A 17,279-nucleotide genomic window follows, 5' to 3' on the forward strand; every position below is an offset into this window, starting at 1 on the left:
AGTGTAAGGGGTGTATATGTAGTGTTTTACCCTTTATTATGTGTTAGTGTAGTGTAGTGTTTTTAGGATACATTTGCACTGGCAGAGGTTTACAGTGAGCTTACCTCTACGAGTTTGCGCTGCATCGAAAAATTTGCCGCAGCTCATACTTGAAGCAGGAAACTTACTGTAAACCTGCCTGTGTGAATGTACCCTACATTCACATGGGGGGGGGGGCAAACCTCCAGCTGTTTCAAAACTACAACTCCCAGCATGTACTGACAGACCGTGCATGCTGGGAGTTGTACTTTTGCAACAGCTGGAGGCACACTGGTTGGAAAACCTTCAGTTAGGTTCTGCTACCTAACTCAGTATTTTCCAACCAGTGTGCCTCCAGCTGTTGCAAAACTACAACTCCCAGCATGTACTGATCGCCGAATTTAATTTTGTAATTTTGGGGGCTTCCATTTCTACACAGTGCATTTTTCGGTAAAAATAACACCTTAACTTTATTCTGTAAGTCCATACGGTTAAAATGATACCCTACTTATATAGGTTGGATATTGTCGTACTTCGGAAAAAAATCATAACTATATGCAGGAAAATTTCTATGTTAAAAATTCTCATCTTCTAACCCCTATAACTTTTTTATTTTTCTGCGTATGGGGCAGTATGTGGGCTCATTTTTTGCGCCATGTTCTGAAGTTTTTATCAGTACCATTTTTGTATTGATCGGACTTTTTGATAGCTTTTTATTCATTTTTTCATGATATAAGAAGTGACCAAAAATACACTATATACTTTTGGACTTTGGAATTTTTTTGTACGTACGCCATTGACCGTGCGATTTAATTAATGATATATTTTTATAGTTCGAACATTTTTGCACGCGGCGATACCACATATGTCTATTTTTATTTACACTTTTTTTATGGGAAAAGGGGGGTGATTCAAACTTTTATTAGGGAAGGGGTTAAATGATCTTTGTTAACTTTTTTTTTTCACTTTTTTTTGCAGTGCTATAGCTCCCATAGGGACCTATAACACTCCACACACTGATCTCTTATGCTGATCCCTGCAAAGCCACAGCTTTGCACGGATCAGTGAGATAGGGGCTTGATTGCTCAAGCCTGTAGCTCAGGCTTGGAGCAATCAAACCCCGAACGGACGCCGCAGAGACAGGTAAGGAGACCTCCGTCTGCGTCCCAGCTGATCGGAACATCGTGATTTTATCGCGATGTCCCTATCAGCCCGACTGAGCTGCCGGGAAGCGTTTACTTTCACTTTCAGACGCGGCGGTCAACTTTAACCACCGCGTCTGAAGGGTTAATAGCGTGCAGCACAACGATCGGTGCCGCACGCTGTTAGCCCAGGGTCCCGCCTATGAATAGCAGCCGGGACCGACCCGGTGTGATGCAGGGACACGGCGTAACCCCGTTTTAAACACCGGGACCGGGCTCGGGGCGTACAGGTACGCCCTGAGTCCTTAAGGACCGGGGATGCAGGGCGTATGCATACCCCAAGAGGTTAAATACCAGGGAGCAAGGCGTACCTGTACGCCCTTGGTCCTTAACAGGTTAAAGGAGCATCACATGCTTGAAATAATCTTAATTTTCCACCATTTTGAAAGGGTGACAATAATTTTGTCCAGCCCATTTTTGGAGTTTGGTGTGACATTATGTCCAATTTGCATTCTTTCCTCCCTTTTTTGGTTTAGTTCCAATACACACAAAGGGAATAAACATATGTATAGCAAAACATGTGTTACTGCAATCCTTTTCTGTGAGAAATACTTCATTTTCTTGATAAATTTCAGGGGTGCCAACATTTACGGCCATCACTGTACAACATCTACTGAGCTGGCACACTCTGGGCAGTCAGGAGTAGTATCTGATTGTCACGATGCCGGCTGGCAGGTAGTGGATCCTCTGTGCCAGAGAGGGATTGGCGTGGACCGTGCTAGTGGACCGGTTCTAAGCCACTACTGGTTTTCACCAGAGCCCGCCGCAAGGCGGGATGGTCTTGCTGCGGCGGTAGTGACCAGGTCGTATCCACTAGCAACGGCTCACCTCTCTGGCTGCTGAAGATAGGCGCGGTACAAGGGAGTAGGCAAAAGCAAGGTCGGACGTAGCAGAAGGTCGGGGCAGGCAGCAAGGATCGTAGTCAGGGGCAACGGCAGAAGGTCTGGAAACACAGGCAAGGAACACACAAGGAACGCTTTCACTGGCACTAAGGCAACAAGATCCGGCAAGGGAGTGCAGGGGAAGTGAGGTGATATAGGGAAGTGCACAGGTGAACACACTAATTGGGACCACTGCGCCAATCAGCGGCGCAGTGGCCCTTTAAATCGCAGAGACCCGGCGCGCGCGCGCCCTAGGGAGCGGGGCCGCGCGCGCCGGGACAGAACAGACGGAGAGCGAGTCAGGTAGGGGAGCCGGGGTGCGCATCGCGAGCGGGCGCTACCCGCATCGCGAATCGCATCCCGGCTGGCAGCGGAATCGCAGCGCCCCGGGTCAGAGGACGTGACCGGAGCGCTGCCGCGGGGAGAGTGAAGCGAGCGCTCCGGGGAGGAGCGGGGACCCGGAGCGCTCGGCGTAACAGTACCCCCCCCCTTGGGTCTCCCCCTCTTCTTAGAGCCTGAGAACCTGAGGAGCAGACTTTTGTCTAGGATGTTGTCCTCAGGTTCCCAGGATCTCTCTTCAGGACCACAACCCTCCCAGTCCACTAAAAAAAAATTTTTCCCTCTGACCTTTTTGGCAGCTAAAATTTCTTTGACCGAGAAGATGTCCGAGGAGCCGGAAACAGGAGTGGGAGGAACAGATTTGGGAGAAAAACGGTTGAGGATGAGTGGTTTGAGAAGAGAGACGTGAAAGGCATTAGGGATACGAAGAGAGGGAGGAAGAAGAAGTTTATAAGAGACAGGATTAATTTGACACAAAATTTTGAAAGGACCAAGATAGCGTGGTCCCAACTTGTAGCTAGGGACACGGAAGCGGACATATTTAGCGGAGAGCCATACCTTGTCTCCAGGGGAAAAAACGGGGGGAGCTCTTCTTTTCTTATCCGCGAACTTCTTCATGCGTGATGAAGCCTGTAAGAGAGAATTTTGGGTCTCTCTCCATATGATGGAAAGGTCACGAGAAATTTCATCCACAGCGGGCAGACCAGAGGGCAAGGGAGTAGGGAGGGGGGGAAGAGGGTGACGGCCGTACACCACGAAAAATGGGGATTTGGAGGAAGACTCAGAGACCCTGAAGTTATACGAGAATTCGGCCCATGGGAGGAGATCTGCCCAGTCATCCTGGCGGGAGGAAACAAAATGTCGCAAATAATCACCCAAGATCTGGTTAATCCTTTCTACTTGTCCATTGGACTGGGGATGATATGCAGAAGAAAAATTTAATTTAATCTTGAGTTGTTTACAGAGAGCCCTCCAGAATTTAGACACGAATTGGACGCCTCTATCCGAGACAATCTGCGTAGGCAACCCGTGAAGACGAAAAATGTGTACAAAAAATTGTTTAGCCAACTGAGGCGCAGAAGGAAGACCAGGAAGAGGGATGAAATGTGCCATTTTGGAGAATCGATCAACGACCACCCAAATAACAGTGTTGCCACGGGAAGGGGGTAAATCAGTAATAAAATCCATACCAATCAGAGACCAAGGCTGTTCGGGGACAGGCAGAGGATGAAGAAAACCAGCGGGCTTCTGGCGAGGAGTCTTATCCCGGGCACAGATAGTGCAGGCTCGCACAAAGTCCACAACATCCGTCTCCAGAGTCGGCCACCAATAGAAGCGGGAGATGAGTTGCACAGATTTCTTGATGCCTGCATGACCTGCGAGATGGGAGGAGTGACCCCATTTGAGGATTCCGAGGCGTTGGCGAGGAGAAACAAAGGTCTTTCCTGGAGGAGTCTGCCTGATGGAGGCAGGAGAAGTGGAGATCAGGCAGTCAGGTGGAATGATGTGTTGCGGAGAGAGTTCAACTTCTGAGGCATCCGAGGAACGAGAGAGAGCATCGGCCCTAATGTTCTTATCGGCAGGACGAAAGTGAATCTCAAAATTAAATCGGGCAAAGAACAGAGACCACCGGGCCTGGCGAGGATTCAGCCGTTGGGCAGACTGGAGGTAGGAGAGGTTCTTGTGGTCGGTGTAGATAATAACAGGAGAACTTGATCCCTCCAGCAGATGCCTCCATTCCTCAAGTGCTAATTTAATGGCTAGAAGCTCTCGATCCCCGATGGAGTAGTTCCTCTCCGCTGGAGAGAAGGTCCTAGAGAAAAAACCACAAGTGACAGCATGCCCGGAAGAATTTTTTTGTAGAAGAACAGCTCCAGCTCCCACTGAGGAGGCATCAACCTCCAATAGGAAGGGTTTGGAAGGGTCAGGTCTGGAGAGGACGGGAGCCGAAGAAAAGGCAGACTTGAGTCGTTTAAAGGCGTCTTCTGCTTGAGGAGGCCAGGACTTGGGATCAGCATTTTTTTTGGTTAAAGCCACGATAGGAGCCACAATGGTAGAAAAATGTGGAATAAATTGCCTGTAATAATTGGCGAACCCCAAAAAGCGTTGGATAGCACGGAGTCCGGAGGGGCGTGGCCAATCTAAGACGGCAGAGAGTTTGTCTGGATCCATCTGTAGTCCCCATCAAATTTATCCGGCAAGGATAAGCGTATCCCAGGAGCGGCCACTCGCTGCGGAGGAGGTGCAGGAGCTGGCGGAGGAGATGACTGCTGAAGCTGTGGTAGTAACTGTTGTAGCATAACGGTCAGTTGAGACAGCTGTTGGCCTTGTTGCGCTATCTGTTGTGACTGCTGGGCGACCACCGTGGTGAGGTCGGCGACAACTGGCAGAGGAACTTCAGCGGGATCCATGGCCGGATCTACTGTCACGATGCCGGCTGGCAGGTAGTGGATCCTCTGTGCCAGAGAGGGATTGGCGTGGACCGTGCTAGTGGACCGGTTCTAAGCCACTACTGGTTTTCACCAGAGCCCGCCGCAAGGCGGGATGGTCTTGCTGCGGCGGTAGTGACCAGGTCGTATCCACTAGCAACGGCTCACCTCTCTGGCTGCTGAAGATAGGCGCGGTACAAGGGAGTAGGCAAAAGCAAGGTCGGACGTAGCAGAAGGTCGGGGCAGGCAGCAAGGATCGTAGTCAGGGGCAACGGCAGAAGGTCTGGAAACACAGGCAAGGAACACACAAGGAACGCTTTCACTGGCACTAAGGCAACAAGATCCGGCAAGGGAGTGCAGGGGAAGTGAGGTGATATAGGGAAGTGCACAGGTGAACACACTAATTGGGACCACTGCGCCAATCAGCGGCGCAGTGGCCCTTTAAATCGCAGAGACCCGGCGCGCGCGCGCCCTAGGGAGCGGGGCCGCGCGCGCCGGGACAGAACAGACGGAGAGCGAGTCAGGTAGGGGAGCCGGGGTGCGCATCGCGAGCGGGCGCTACCCGCATCGCAAATCGCATCCCGGCTGGCAGCGGAATCGCAGCGCCCCGGGTCAGAGGACGTGACCGGAGCGCTGCCGCGGGGAGAGTGAAGCGAGCGCTCCGGGGAGGAGCGGGGACCCGGAGCGCTCGGCGTAACACTGATGGTGTGCCTTTGGCTTTGCTTGGATGGTAACGTTCTGACTGTTCCAGCTGAGCAATAGTGAGGCGTGTCTCATTTAATAGTAGCCTGAATAGATGGACTGCATGAATACAGGCGAGTCCTTGCTGCTGATCCATAGCCACACTTGGGGTACGTGTGAATATGTAGATAAGGCTAAACGCATTTTGGGGTACAATGGCAAATATAAAATGACCCCTTAAGTTGTTGGACAATATTTGGAAATACAAATCCCTGTCTATATAAGGTCTCCTAGCTGACAATGTATCTCAGAGCAAAAACCAAGCCACGAGGGAGGAAAAAACTGCCCGTAGAGATTAAAGAAGGGATTGTTTGATATTGCTTCCTCAGTAGCGATATCATTATGGCTACTGAGGAAGAGATAACAAACAATCCCTTCTTTAATCTCTACGGGCAGTTTTTTCCTTCCTCGTGGCTAGGTTTTTGCTCTGAGATGCATTGTCAGCTATGAGACCTAATATAGACAGGGGTCTGTATTTCCAAATCTTGTCCAATCAACTTAATTAATTACGAGTGGACTCCATCTCAAAGATGATCAAGAGAGAAACAAAATGAAAAACAGGCAGACAGTGCTACAACCCAACTCTAATCACCATACAGATAGGATAGGCAGGTAGCACTCACCAGGTGTCTGTGGGGGGCTGTGGGTATCAATTCAGCATCCCACCAGTACACCAAAAAGCCAAGCCAGCTCATCAAAATGAAACATCTCCGAGAGGTTGTTTCCATAATTCACAAGAAACAGTAGAGAGCACTAGTATACTCCTAGATCCAACATAGTTTCCAGTATACCATAATGTAACTCATACATGTATTACTTACCTCACAGTGGGGGGGATGTGGACACCGTCAACTTTCCCCCCTTCTGGTTCACATATCACACTCCCTTCGGATGACTGGGCGGCATCTCCACCAGTAACTGAGACGTAGATAAGATTATCAGTAGTACTATTAAAAACCCTTTCTGTGCTACTCAGGCTGGCAGCAGCCTGTCATATCCAGCCCTGCAGTGGAACGCATATCGCTTCCAGTCTCTGATGGGCTCCACTGGCCAGCCGGCAGTATGTCACATCCGGTCCCACTATGGAACGCAAATTACTTCTGGTCTCAAAAGCTGTGGAGCACATCAAAAAGGTGGGAACGGATGTGATGTCCTGCCGGCCAGTAGAGCATGTCAGTGACCGGAAAGGATATGCGTTCCACGGCAAGCCGGATGTGATGTGACATGAGGCACATCAGCGACCGGAAGCGATATGTGTTCCACGGGGAGCCGGATGTGACATGCTGCCGGCCAGCCTGAGGTGCACAAAAAGAGTCACAAGGCAAGGTGCCAGAAATGACATGGGACGCAGCGAGGTACTAGAAGTGACGTAGGACGTGGAGAGCCCATGTGGATGCGATATGAAGTACTTGAGATGTATAAATATTTATATATAGTTTGTCATAGAGTATCTGAAAACCTGAGAAAGCATTATATAACAGACCAGACACCCCAAAACACGTTGTGATTGGTAATATGTTTTTATGATGCAATTCTTTAAGTAATAGAGGACCCATTTTTAATAGTACAACTGGTAGTTTTTTCTACATCTCGGTGACAAGTGGAGCTGCCGCCCAGTTATCCGAAAGGAACCAGGAGGGGGGATAGTTTACAGTATCCACATCCCCCCGCTGTGAAGTAAGTTATACCTGTATGTTACATTATAGATAAAAATAAACAGTTGTTTCAGCAATTAAAAAGAACCAGAGCTCTCCTTACCTGTGTCTGATTCGCTGTTGGTGATTATTCTTTGCATTTTGAATCTGTGAAGGGGGGGGGGGGGGTAGTTGGGTACTTGGGAATTCTGCTTTTGGGTGGGATGGGTATCTATGCTAGCACTTTGGGATTTTCTGCATCTTGGGACACTTTGCCATTATTTTTTGTTTATCCCGTATTCATGTCTCTATGCTCAGGGTATGCCCTGTGTACATGTTTGTAAAAAATGTTTTGAAAATGCAAACAAAAATATCTTTGAAAAAAAAAAAAATTAGCTGGCACACAGATGAGCACACCATATTTTCCAAATTAGTTCTGTAGTAACTAAAAACATTCGCTCCTTTGTTTTTTAATCCAATTCTACTCTTTTTGTCCATGAAAAAAAAAAAACAATACCTTCAGGCTCAACATTTTAAATACAGTATATTCATACTAATATATTCTATTCACAACTCTGTGAGACAACATTCACTTCATTGTTACATTTCTGCTAAAAGGTATTTTGGCAGCAAGTTTTCTTGGCATTAATTCCAGACACTTCACTTGATACTGTCAACAACAACTGTCAACAGTGGCATAAGAAGACAGAAGAGAAAGTCATTGAGATGCAAGGCCAATTGCTAGAAAGTCTGCGTTGGCATGCTAGATCATGCATGCTGACAAATTAACAATGCTGTCTGCTATACAAAAGCAAGGCTTTTGTTGTTCTTACAAGAAAGGGAAACGTCCAAAATGATTGCTGCCTTCACTGACTTATTCACAGTTCATGAGTCCACAACACTTTGATTGATCTTAAGAATCCCAAGCAGTGGGGTCAAGCACCTTGGAAGAAAAGTTCTTATGTTTGGTTTTCTATTTTTGTTTGCTTTTAGCTACACTTTTACTTACTAGAACATGTCTCTTTTTATAGAAACAACTCTAGTTGGAGATGAATTGGTGAGCAGTGTAATAATAAACTGTTTGCCAAGAACTTCACATCCTTGTAATAAGCACAACTGATCAGTTTGTGTATTTCTCTCTGGCCAGGAAAGAAATACAGTCCCTGGCTACTAGCAGCATAGATGGGGCTATTTCTATGTCCTTCAGCCTTTGCGAAGTGCTGCTGATTTGATCTGAGTTTTAGTCTGACCGTGTATGTGTGAGCACACTTGCACCTTCAGGGGTGTGGAAATTAAATAAAAAACTACTTGTCCAAGGGACTAAAGCGGAACACAATCTACTCGTCCCTCAAGAAAATCCACTTGTCCTGGTAGATAAAATAATTTCAACCAAAATAGTACGATCCACCCCACTAGACCACCAGGGATGGATATAAGATCCTTTAGACACTGCTGTCAACTTAGACAGCGGTGGTCTGATGGTTTAATAGCGGCCACAGCGATCGCAGCATTCCAGGCTATTAGCGGCGGGAGAGCTGTAGCTAGCTCCTTTTACACCCGAGGCAAGCCCCACCCATCTGACCCCTACAACTCCAATTTTTCCATATACAGGGATGAGGATAATCTTGTGTGACATGATCTGTTGTCATTATCGGAACTTTTATTAGGAAAGGGGCTTATTCACATATATATGCACTTCTTAAAATATTTTAACCTCTTAAGGACCCAGGACGTATGGGTACGTCCTGGGTCCCGGTTCTGCGATATAACGCGGGGTCACACGGTGACCCCGCATCATATCGCGGTGCGCCCGGCATCATAGTGAAGCCAGGACCCGCCTCTAATAGCGCGCGGCACTGATCGCTAAAAACGAAAGTGAAAGTTGCCGGTTAGCTCAGGGAGCTGTTCGGGATCGCCGCGGTATAATCGCGTCATCCCGAACAGCTGTAGCACAGGAGGAGGTCTTCTTACCTTCCTTCCTGCAGTCCGATCGCCGAATGAATGCTTCAAGCCTGAGATCCAGGCTTGAGCATTCAATCGCCGAAAACACTGATTGATCCATTCCTATGGAGATGGATCAATCAGTGTAAAAGATCAGTTAATGCAATGTTATAGCCCCCTATAGGAGCTATAATATTGCATAAGAAAAGTGTCAAAAAATCATTAACCCTTTCAATTATCCCTTCCCCTAATAAAAGTTTGAATCACCCGGCATTTCCAAGAATAAAAAAAAACACAGTGTAAATAAAAATAAACATATGTGGTATCGCCGCGTGCAAAAATGTCCAAATTATAAAAATATACCACTTTTTAAACCGCACGTTCAATGGCGTACGCGCAAAAAAATTCCAAAGTCCAAAATAGCGCATTTTTGATCACTTTTTATACCACAAAAAAGTGAATAAAAAGTGATCAAAAAGTCTAATCGGAACAAAAATGGTACTGCTAAAAACTTCAGATCACGGCGCAAAAAATGAGCTTTCATAGCGCCCTGAACACAGAAAAATAAAAAAAAAATATAGGGGTCAGAAGATGACCATTTTAAACGTATAAATTTTCCTGCATATATTCATGATTTTTTTCTGAAGTGATATAAAATCAAACCTATACAAGTAGGGTATCATTTTAACCGTATGGACCTACAGAATAAAGATAAGGTATCATTTTTGCCAAAAAATGTACTGCGTAAAAACTGAAGCCCCCAAAACTTACAAAATAGTGTTTTTTCATCAATTTTGTCGCACATTGATTTTTTTTCCCGTTTCACCATAGATTTTTGGGTGAAATTACTAATGTCATTACAAAGTAGAATTAGTGACGCAAAAAATAAGCCATCATATAGAATTTTAGGTGAAAATTTTAAAGAGTTATGATTTTTTAAAGTTAAGGAGGAAAAACGGAAAAAGCCCGGGTCCTTAAGGGGTTAATCCCTATTTTCTAGTCTTCATAGGGACTTATATATGGAGTCTTTTGATTGGAAAACAGTGAACGCCACTGTGTTACTGGGGGGGGGGGGGGGGGGGGTGTGTTTGCTTCTCCAGTTTGTGTGGTGCATTTTATTTACTCTAATTATGTGTCAGAAAATGCTGGAAGTTGCATTTAGTTACTAGATAACTACAACTCCCAGCAAGCCCTGATACAGCCTATGGTTGTGTGGGTGTTGCAGCATATTGCACTGTATAGTAGTACAGTTAAGGTTATTGTGTAACATGCTGGGAGTTGTAGTTTTGGTTTGTGTCAGCTGCAGAGCCATAGGCTGTGTCAAGGAATACTGGGAATTGCAGTTAGTAACTACAACACCCAGCATGCCCTGATGCAGCCTATGACTCTGCAGCTGACCCGAACCAAAACTACAACTCCCAGCATGTTACACTTTATAGTTCTACAGTTTAGGTTATGGTGTAACATGCTGGAAGTTGTAGTTTTGGTTCGGGCGTGTTTGCGTGCATCCATGGGGCTCTTGGTTGGCGGGCGAGTATGAAGGGGGTGGGATTCTGGGGGTGCAATTCAGTGCGGGTGACCAGAAACCACTAAAAATAAATACAATTAGATAACACAACTGGCGGCAGCACTTGTCAGTCCGCCCCTGTACAAAACATACATGCATAGACATATCATACATACAGATATACATACACCGGCCACTGCCCCTATATCATACATTACATACATACATCATACATACACCCGCCACTGCTCCCCCCCCCACATCATACATTACATACACCATACACACATCATATATACACATACACACATCATATATACACATACACCATACACACATTATATATACACATCATATACACATACACACATCATATACACATACACAATAAATATACACCATACATATGCACACATCATACATACACCTGCCGCTGCCCCCTATACCATACATTACATACACACACATCATACACATACACACAGACATCATACATAGACACATCATACATACACCCGCCGCTGCTCCCCCCCACATCATACATTACATACACACATATACCATACACACATCATATATACACACACTCACACCATAAATATACACCATACATATGCACACATCATACATACTGCCGCTGCCCCCTATATCATACATTACATACACACATCACACATACAGACACCATACACACATCATATATACACATGACACATACACCATACATATGCACACATCATACATACTGCCGCTGCCCCCTATATCATACATTACATACACACATCACACATACAGACACCATACACACATCATATATACACATGACACATACACCATACATATGCACACATCATACATACTGCCCCCTATATCATACATTACATACACACATCACACATACACAGACACCATACACACATCATATATACACGACACATACACCATACATATGCACACATCATACATACTGCTGCTGCCCCCTATATCATACATTACATACACACATCACACATGCAGACACCATACATACTGCCACTGCCCCCTATATCATACATTACATACACACATCACACATGCAGACACCATACACACATCATACATACTGCCACTGCCCCCTATATCATACATTACATACACACATCACACATACACAGACACCATACACACATCATATATACACATGACACATACACCATACATATGCACACATCATACATACTGCCGCTGCCCCCTATATCATACATTACATAGACACATCACACATGCAGACACCATACACACATCATACATACTGCCACTGCCCCCTATATCATACATTACATACACAGACACCATACACACATCATATATACACGACACATACACCATACATATGCACACACCATACATACTGCCGCTGCCCCCTATATCATACATTACATACACACATCACACATGCAGACACCATACACACATCATATATACACATGACATATACACCATACATATGCACACATCATACATACACCTGCCGCTGCCCCCTATATCATACATTACATACACACATCACACATACACAGATACAATACACACATTATATTTACACATGACACATACACCATACATATGCACACATCATACATACTGCCGCTGCCCCCTATATCATAAACTACATACATACATCATACAGACACATCATACATACACCCGCCACTGCTCCCCCCCCACATCATACATTACATACACACATACACCATACACACATCATATATACACATACACACATCATATATACACATCATATACACATACACCATAAATATACACCATACATATGCACACATCATACATACACCTGCCGCTGCCCCCTATATCATACATTACATACACACACATCATACACATACACACACAGACATCATACATAGACACATCATACATACACCCGCCGCTGCTTCCCCCCTCACATCATACATTACATACACACATCACACATATACCATACACACACTCACACCATAAATATACACCATACATATGCACACATCATACATACTGCCGCTGCCCCCTATATCATACATTACATACACACATCACACATACACAGACACCATACACACATTATATATACACCATACATATGCACACATCATACATACTGCCGCTGCCCCCTATATCATACATTACATAGACACATCACACATGCAGACACCATACACACATCATACATACTGCCACTGCCCCCTATATCATACATTACATACACACATCACACATGCAGACACCATACACACATCATATATACACATGACATATACACCATACATATGCACACATCATACATACACCTGCCGCTGCCCCCTATATCATACACTACATACATACATCATACAGACACATCATACATACACCCGCCACTGCTCCCCCCCCACATCATACATTACATACACACATACACCATACACACATCATATATACACATACACACATCATATATACACATCATATACACATACACCATACACACATCATATATACACATCATATACACATACACCATAAATATACACCATACATATGCACACATCATACATACACCTGCCGCTGCCCCCTATATCATACATTACATACACACACATCATACACACATCACACACAGACATCATACATAGACACATCATACATACACCCGCCGCTGCTTCCCCCCTCACATCATACATTACATACACACATCACACATATACCATACACACACTCACACCATAAATATACACCATACATATGCACACATCATACATACTGCCGCTGCCCCGTATATCATACATTACATACACACATCACACATACACAGACACCATACACACATTATATATACACATGACACATACACCATACATATGCACACATCATACATACTGCCGCTGCCCCCTATATCATACATTACATACACACATCACACATGCAGACACACATCATATATACACATGACACATACACCATACATATGCACACATCATACATACACCCCCCCTAATTATACATTACATACATATACAACCATCGCATGCTCAGCCTCCTCACCTGAGCCTGTGTGAGGTGAAATCTCCAGCCTGTGCAGTGCAGTCTCCTCACACACGTCCTCTCCCTGCTCTGTATTTTCCCCCGTGAATACTTGAAACCTCCCCGTGATAAATGAGGTCCTGTGTAGACAGAGCAGGGGGAAGGGAGAGGCTGTGTGTGGGGGAGGAGCTGTGTACGTCCTCATTCTCCCCCTGTCGTCGTGTATTATGCAGAGGTGCGCTCTCCATCCTCCGGGAGGGGGGGATGAGGGGGCGTGGCTTAATCATTTCCTGCAGACGTGCGATCTCGGGCTCTGCCTTCGCTCCTGAGATCCCCCTCACACCGGCTGGGGGGCTCTGAGCAGCGGCCCCTGGCTACTGAAATCAGCTGGGGGCCGCCACTGCCCCCTCCATACACTCTGAGTGCCGGTGTGAGGTGCAGACTTGCATCGGCTCCTGCACCTCACACCGGCATTAAAGAAAAATAAGGGGGAAGTCTGTCTGCCCCTGCTAGCCCAAAACAGGGCTAAATCTATAAAAAATTCACCTGCCCGGCGCCCAAAACTACTTGTCCCGGGCGTCGGGCGATAGGATTTCCACATCCCTGACCTTGTATTAGCCATGGCTTTCCGTCGTGTGTTAGCTTTTAGCTATATTCTGATAATCTTGGTCGGGTTTAGTCTGTCCCGTTTGTGTCTTGTTATGTATTCCGTTGGTGTGTGTTCACACCTGCTTCTGTGAGTCTTGACCCCTGTTCAGACCGTTTGTGCTTTTATCTATCTGTTTAGTATACATACCCGTGTTTAGATGTGTTTTGAATTTCGAGTTTCCTCTAAGGCTAGATCCTGTTTCACACAGTTGTGTGCCCCCTAAGTTAGAGTCAATTTGGAGTTGGTATTTTGTGTTTCTCCATATTTTCTGAGTTTGGGTGTTGCAGTTATCCAATTCCTCCTGTGTTAGATTTGTTTCCTGAGCTTCGTTTTGTCCCTAACATAGGAGTCCGTTTGCTTTGTATCTAGTTTGAATCAGTTCTGTGTATCCTGTTCTTGGTCCATGTTCAGACCAGTTAGAGTTTATTCTGGTCATTCTCGTATTTGCATATCCTTCAGTTTTATAGTGTCTGTCTTTAGTCTAACCTTGTTCATTCCCTGCATCCCTGGATAAATCTTGCCATTTACAATTTCTAGTTTACCTGTCTTGTTCATATTTTCATATCTTCGTTTATCTTGTTTTGGTTCTCAGACTGTTGTCTGTACAGTATAGTCCTGTTACTGTTTTCCTGATGTCTGTTGTATGCTACTTTATTTTCCTGTTGTAATTCCTGTTTATTGACTGTATGTCCCCGCACCTTAGTTAGTGAAGGGACTGGTGCCACAAAGTTAAACAGATTTTCTAAATTACTTCTGTTTAAAAATTGAAATTCTTCCAGTACTTATCAGCTGCTGTATGCGCCACAGGAAGGTCTTTTCTTTTTGAATTTCTTTTCTGTCTCCAGAAAGAAATACAACTTCCTCTGTAGCATACAGCAGCTGATAAGGATTAGGATTTTTTAATAGAAGTAATTTACAAATCTGTTTAACTTTGTGGTGCCAGTTGTATTGTATTGTAAATGTATTTTCCACCGGAGTACCCCTTTTAGGTATACATCAACAAAGGAAAGGAAAAATGCTCAGCTCACCATCCACTTGTAGTATGTAGCATTGACTTGGCCTGGGTAGAAGCACCTGGAGCTGGGATGAATCCGGGCCGCTTCCCGTAAATGAGAACCATAGAGACAAAGGGAATCCAGCTCTCAGGATGTAGAAGTGGATAAGACGTAGCTTTTAATAACTCATGTTAAAATGATCCAAAATCGATCACAAACCCCCCCAAAAAAGGAAGGGTATAAGGGGGGGGGGAACTACCCCTAAAACCAACATGCCAACGCGTTTCGAGCTACAAAAGAGGCCTTAATCATGGCTAAAAAAGAATAGTAAAGACAGGGTTTATATATGCTGGTGGAAAAAAACAAATGAATGATCGCACCTGTTTACACCCGCAAGACCTCGGGCTGGAGTTTCCAGCATGTGATGACATATCCGGGGAGTTCCGGAGTGCACACGGAAAACTAGTTAACGTAGGTACATAGTAGGATAAAAAATATGACACCTGTGGTAACCTGTAGCAACCTGGGTCCGAGGTGCTATGAACTAGCCCCACATAGAAGAAAAAATGTTCTATATATATCACAGAATACACGCATATGTGTGGGACAGTTCCAATAGCGCACCACAGACCGTAACATGCCGCCAACAGAGGATCATCCCAGGATAAAACAGACATTAAGGGTTCACAAGTATATCAGATCTATGGCAATGCATGAAAATAATAAATGGATAGATGAAAACAATGTAATTGCTGCAGTAGCCACTGACAAATTAGATGTGAAATATAGCTGCAATCACTGTGGTGACCCTTAGCAACGTAAACAATACATATGCCAATAGTTAAAAAATGGAAACGGAGAAAAGTCTATACACAAATGAAACATAGCCAATACCACACAAAAGGACACCAATGGTGTGTCCATGAAAGATAAATATAGCAAGACATAGTGTCCATGCAAATAAACATGTAAATTCACATTGTAATTGCTGCAGTAGCCACTGACAGCATGAAAAGAATATAGGTCACGGCTGCAATCACTAAGGTGACTCTAAGAAACATAACCAAATATATATCTAATCATATATAAGATAAACATAATGTTAGAAACAAATAAATAAATAAATGAAATAGAGGTACTCGTGTATCAAGAATGCATAAAGTAGTGACATGCTGAAATGTTGTGATGACTAGAAGACCTCAAGCTCTGTGGAGCTTTCAGTGAGGCTCTACGCATTTTTCAGTGAGGCTCAATGTATCTTTCAGTGATGCTCTGTGCAGCTGTTAATCAAGCCCACTGCAGAAAAACACTTCTTGAGTTTGGTCTCCTGCCAGGCCGGGAGGAGACCAAACTCACTGTATTAATTGTGGCAGCAAACAGAACAGAGCCATCTAGTGGCCATTTTTTCTATTACATTTTAAACATATTTATATTGATAATTTTAAAAGCAAGTGAATGATAAAGTGTCTGCTAATGGGAAAGTGTCTGCTAATTACACAAGGAACACCATATTAAAAGTTTTATTTGGTGACAGGTACTCTTTAACCCCTTAAGGACCAAGGACGTACTGGTACGTCCTTGGTCCTGCTCCCGTGATATAACGCGGGGTTACACGGTAACGCTATTAACCCTTTAGCTGCGCGCTCAGAGCTGAGCCGTGTGGCTAAAAGCGAAAGTGAAAGCTGCCGGTTAACTCAGTGGGTTGTTCGGGATAGCCGCGGCAAAATCGCGGCATCCCGAACAGCTTACAGGACAGCGGGAGGGTCCCTACCTGCCTCCATGCTGTCCGATCGCCGAATGACTGCTCAGTGTCTGAGATCCAGGCATGAGCATACAAGCGGCAGAATCATCGATCACTGGTTTCCTATGAGAAACCAGTGATCAATGATAAAGATCAGTGTGTG

The 17,279-nt window shown here is 44.9% G+C and overlaps 1 protein-coding gene across 5 annotated transcripts in view; it reads right to left on the reverse strand.

The window, feature by feature from the left end:
* Positions 1-17,279, reverse strand: part of FSTL3 (follistatin like 3) — a 256,859-nt gene that overhangs the window by 217,769 nt on the left and 21,811 nt on the right. For 2 of the 5 annotated variants that reach the window (XM_056518022.1, XM_056518019.1), the window contains exon 1: positions 6,432-6,613. The exons of the other annotated variants lie outside the window; for them this stretch is intronic. The gene's annotated coding sequence lies outside the window, so the exon portion shown is untranslated. Of the gene's footprint in view, positions 1-6,431; positions 6,614-17,279 lie in introns of those variants that run through there. 5 annotated transcript variants of the gene reach the window in all.

This window comes from Hyla sarda, chromosome 1, assembly GCF_029499605.1.
Source record: "Hyla sarda isolate aHylSar1 chromosome 1, aHylSar1.hap1, whole genome shotgun sequence".
Taxonomy (NCBI): domain Eukaryota; kingdom Metazoa; phylum Chordata; class Amphibia; order Anura; family Hylidae; genus Hyla; species Hyla sarda.